The sequence below is a fragment of the Lolium perenne genome, chromosome 5 (assembly GCF_019359855.2).
Source record: "Lolium perenne isolate Kyuss_39 chromosome 5, Kyuss_2.0, whole genome shotgun sequence".
Taxonomy (NCBI): domain Eukaryota; kingdom Viridiplantae; phylum Streptophyta; class Magnoliopsida; order Poales; family Poaceae; genus Lolium; species Lolium perenne.
Genome location: NC_067248.2, coordinates 227747355 through 227752896, shown reverse-complemented (window position 1 = coordinate 227752896; position 5542 = coordinate 227747355). Strand labels below are relative to the sequence as shown.

General features: G+C 47.8%; 1 long non-coding RNA gene across 1 annotated transcript; it reads left to right on the top strand.

The window, feature by feature from the left end:
* The first annotated feature begins 1010 nt into the window (after window positions 1–1010).
* LOC139831101 (uncharacterized) lies at window positions 1011–2806 on the top strand. The gene is made up of 2 exons (XR_011745605.1): window positions 1011–1248; window positions 2582–2806. It is a non-coding gene; the product is annotated as an uncharacterized lncRNA (long non-coding RNA).
* Window positions 2807–5542: the final 2736 nt, after the last annotated feature.

The window sequence follows — 5542 nt, the reverse complement described above, 5'->3', positions numbered from 1 at the left end:
CGCAATTCGAGCCGGGGGCGCTCTACATCGACGCCAACGCCCCCGTTCTTTCTCAGCACCGGCAGCAAAAACCATCGATTCTGGCCACTGCGAGCTCTCCCCGTCTTCTTCGACCATGTCATCGTGTTCACGGTGAGCTCGCGCGTCTCCTGATCCTCTCCACTCTCTCCCTTGCTTCCTCAATCTTTTTTCCCTCGGTGATCAGTTCCTTCCGCCGCAGATCTTCGCCGCCGGCGATCCTCCGGCGCCTCCCCAAATACGCCACCACCTTCTCCTGGACCGCGCCGGTGAGGCGCACCTGGTGCACGCACCCGCTCTTCCTGGGGAGCCCTGCATCGGCCGCGCCGCGCTCGTCTACCCGCGGTGACCACCGTCTCCCGGAACGCGAGCGGCATCCCTTTCGTCAAACACCTTCTGGGCGCGTGGACATGGTTGCCACATCAGCGGCCACGCTGGCAGCCACATCACCGCATGGGCCCTCTCCGTCAGCCTCTTCGGCTAGCCAGCCCACCGGTGAGAAACCCCCCCAAGATCCAGATCTGGATACTTTTTCAGTTAGGCCCCTGCAGGTTTTGAAAACCTAACCCGTAGCCCCTTCTTTGATGCTTTCCAAGATAACCCCCTGGATCTTTGCAAAATCAACCCGGGGTCCCTCCCCTGGTCAGAATTTGTTTTCGGATCCTTTTCTTAATTAGATAATATCCTATTCTATATTTTAACTAATAAAAACTATTCTGTTAATAACTTTTTATTGGTAACTCCAAATCAAAAGTGTTATATATGAAATTTGATCAGAAAAATATGATGAACATGAATATGACATCCATTCATATGTTTGCATTTCGCATCATGTCGTGATGTGATAGTTGTGCATGTATACCTAACATATATGCGGAGTATTTTGGATTTCCAACTATGGTTTCCCCCGCTCCGTTTAATATTGAAGTAGCTCACCCCTGCCATGATATGCCATGCTAATCAACAGTTAATTTTGTCGGTAGAAATGCAACTCCAACCTAATTTGCTTGTCCGGGGTTGCGACTCCGATTAATATGGATAAGTTGCACCGCCGCATCATGTTTGCCATGTCATGCATATCATCTTGATCATGCTGGATCTTCTTTATCCGTAGTAGTAAGACTTGCATACGTTGTGTGTTCCAGCATTTGCTTCTTCCCGGATAGGATCGCGAAGTGGTGTGGTGAGATACGACAAGTTCTCCGGATGTTCCTCGGCAAACTTTAACAGGCAAGCATTTCCCCTATACTCATGTCCCTGCAGGAGTCGCTCACCTATTTTATTTTGCCTTCTCCCTCATGCTATCCTTAAGTTGCATTCTTGTCACGTGTCCCTTCCACTTGTTACCTCAAGCAGCCTATATTGACTCCACCAACCATCTACAGCTATTGTTTGGTTATCGGGTCTGCCTTGCGAGTCGTAGTGCATGCTAGTGCTGTTTTATCTCGTTACCGTTACTGTTATCTTATCGGGATATGTTGGGTTGTTGGGAGGTTATCACATGCTATACCAGTTGTTGGAGATACACATGCTTTACTTATTTGTTAACAACTAAAATTGTAAGCAGAGGCATCTGTGAGCCCCTTTGCGAAAGCATCGGAACTTTGACTTGCTAATGTCCCCTAGGACCCGAGTTCTTGTTATCTGTTCCGAGATTGAGCGCTCTACCCATGCGTGGGGACGATTATTGGGACCCCCCCTCACCTATTACCTTTTCTCAAGTCAGTTGAAAAGGGGGCCACAACCTTGGTTTTATTTGCCTATGCCATGTATGCCATGCTTTACTTACTGCTGCCTTCGGGTGTTTACTTCCTGTTGCCTTCGGGTGTTTATATTCTGTACTGTACCCCGCGGAACGTTTAGCGAAGCGTGTGGTTTGCACGCCTAGCCGTTAACGCAAACCCTGAGTCCGCTTCGGAGTACGGCCGGACTTCGTTACGGGTAGCTTAGTCGGGTGGCCCCCCTAGACTTTCTTGTTGAACTGGGAACGGTCTTGTTGTGAGACATCCACCTGTCGTAAGTGGGTCGAGCATGCATATGGTTACATTTGGGCAACCCCTGCAGGGTGTACATCTTATCGATAAGCCGTGTCCGCGGTTATGGACGACTTGGAATTGCATAGCTTGATCATAGAACAACTTACACCTTTATGTGTTGATAATAATTTGCTAATAACTTGATTAGTAATATAGCACTACTACAACCGATACCTAATAAAACTTGTCCACCGTTGAGTGCCTTTTACATTGCCTCTTCGCAATTGTTGGAGGGGATATGTGTAATCGGCTGGGTTATGTTTGTGTAGTATTTTATCTGTTACTTTATGCGCTCTCTCACCTTCTCTGATTAGACGAATGTTGTAGAGTGTCTCTATAGGTTTTTAGTGCTTGCGCGCTGCCGCTTAACCCCACCATATTGCCTATGACATTCCTCTTGCGTCCTCTAAGTCCCCTGCGTGCCTTAAGTACAAAGGACGACTGGTTGACGAATGCTTATATGTCTTGAAGTCTTGTTAAGTACGAACCCGTACTTATTGTTGCTTCTACGGGATATAACCGGGCAGGTATGAAGATATGTTCGATGAAGACGACGTTAGCAAGGTTACCCTTCCGGCTTGGCCTGGGCAGGGTTATGGACGCCACTGGTTATCTTCAGGACTCTTAGTCCAATTTGCATCTTGTCCGTACTCGGATGTATTCGATCTTCTGTATGATTTGGATCTTTGTATTGTATATTTGTATCTTGACTCGTTGGAGTCGTTGTTGTAATATATGTATCTTGTGGGCTCTATTGTAATCTTGTTGTAATGTTACCACTCGTGTTAATTCCTCTGGCATCACGTGTGTGATTCATCGCGCACGTCGTGTCGGAGGGCGTCTCTGAATCGATATCGTGCGGATTTCGGCGGGATCGCTGGAATCCTCAGGATACCGGTTCCGGGGCGTCACACCAGTCCACCATTCCACCATTTCCCGCTTGAGCTTTTCGTTTCCCGCTTAGATGGAGGAGCCGACGAACCCCGGCGGCGGCGGCCACAACGGCGGAGAGCAGGGCTGCCGGAGTGGAGTCTCCAGTGGCGGCGAAGGACAAGGCGGCGGAGGCCACGGAGTCGACGCCGGAAGCGGCGTAGACAACCTGGAGGAGCTGTGGCCGGCGCGGGCATCAAATTCAGCGGCGATGCTCGCTCAGATTTGGGTGGACAACCTTGAATCGAGCGAGCGATTCACCTTCGGCCTTGGAGGAATAGAGTATGTACCCTTTTCTTGTCTCTGATTTGGGGATTCTTTGGTGTTCTTGGCCACATTGGGGATTTTAGGGTTAGGGTTTTCTGATTTGGGGATTGTTTGTACTACTGTAGCTTGGATCCAGAAGTATGGGAAGTCAGAATTCAGTTAGATGGGATGGATAACCTAGAGAGAAGAATTGCATGTGATGACATAACTGTTATGAATCTTTATGCAATGATAGAGACAAAGGGATTTGGTTTCAGTGATAGCCTGTACTGCCGACAGGGTGAGGACATGGTACTTATTGAGAACAATCAGCAGCTATATCATTTGCTTGAGTATTTTGAGGAAACCAAAGTGCTTACCTTGTTAGTGAAGAGAGGCAGGAAGAACAAAGCTGCTGTATCTGATGCTGTGGATGCAAAAGCAGATGAAGGAATTGCTGGATCTCAGTCAGCTTCATGCATTATAAATTATGCAGACCGTGTTGTCTATGATCTTACTCCTCCACCTGTTTATGTTGTTGATGGTGAAGGCACTGCATTTGCAACTCAAAGTTCTTATTTTGGTACTCACGAGAGCAGAAATGATGAAGCACATGAAATTCCCAATCTCAATGAAGCTGTAGGGATTCGTTGCATAGAAAACAAAAAAATTTCCTACCGCGAACATGCGATCCAAGCCAAGATGCAATCTAGAAGACGGTAGCAACGAGGGGATTATCGAGTCTCACCCTTGAAGAGATTCCAAAGCCTACAAGATGAGGCTCTTGTTGCTGCGGTAGACGTTCACTTGCCGCTTGCAAAAGCGCGTAGAAGATCTTGGTCACGGCGCCACGAACGGGCAGCACCTCCGTACTCGGTCACACGTTCGGTTGTTGATGAAGACGATGTCCACCTCCCCGTTCCAGCGGGCAGCGGAAGTAGTAGCACCTCTTGAATCCGGCAGCACGACGGCGTGGTGTCGGTGGTGGTGGAGAAACCCGGCGGAGCTTCGCTAAGCGTGCAGGATGTGGTGGAGGAGAGAGGGCCGCTAGGGTTTGGGAGAGGGGGCGCCGGCCACTAAGGGGTGCGGCCACCTTGTGGTCTTGAGGTGGCCGGCCCTCTCCCCTTGGGCCTTGGCCCTCATTATATAGGTGGAACACCCAAGAGTTGGTCTACAAGTCTTCGAATAAGACCCCAAACCAAAACCTTCCATATCACATGAAACCTACCCAAGCTAGGACTCCCACTAGAGGTGGGATTCCCACCTTCCCTTGGGAGGGGGTGGCCGGCCACCATAGGTGGAGTCCACCTGGGACTCCACCCCCTAGGGTTGGCCGGCCATGGTGGTGGAGTCCCTTCGGGACTCCGCCTTCCAAAGTGACTTTCTTCCGGAATATTCTAGAACCTTCTAGCACCTTCCATAAATGCACCGGATCATTTTCAAACTTATAAAATGACTTCCTATATATGAATCTTATTCTCCGGACCATTCCGGAACTCCTCGTGATGTCCGGGATCCCATCCGGGACTTCGAACAAATCTTCGAACTCCATTCCATATTCAAGTTCTACCATTTCAACATCAAACCTTAAGTGTGTCACCCTACGGTTCGTGAACTATGATGGTTGAGTACTCTCTCCGACCAATAACCAATAGCGGGATCTGGAGATCCATAATGGCTCCCACATATTCAACGATGACTTCAGTGATCGAATGAACCATTCACATACGATACCAATTCCCTTTGTCACGCGATATTTTACTTGTCCGAGGTTTGATCATCGGTATAACTCTATACCTTATTCAACCTCGTCTCCTGACAAGTACTCTTTACTCATACCGTGGTATGTGGTCTCTTATGAACTTATTCATATGCTTGCAAGACATTAGACGACATTCCACCGAGAGGGCCCAGAGTATATCTATCCGTCATCGGGATGGACAAATCCCACTGTTGATCCATATGCCTCAACTCATACTTTCCGGATACTTAATCCCACCTTTATAACCACCCATTTACGCAGTGGCTTTTGATGTAATCAAAATACCTTTCCGGTATAAGTGATTTACATGATCTCATGGTCATAAGGACTAGGTAACTATGTATCGAAAGCTTATAGCAAATAACTTAATGACGTGATCTTATGCTACGCTTAATTGGGTGTGTCCATTACATCATTCATATAATGATATAACCTTGTTATTAATAACATCCAATGTTCATGATTATGAAACTAATCATCCATTAATCAACAAGCTAGTTAAGAGGCATACTAGGGACTCTTTGTTGTTTACATATCACACATGTATCAA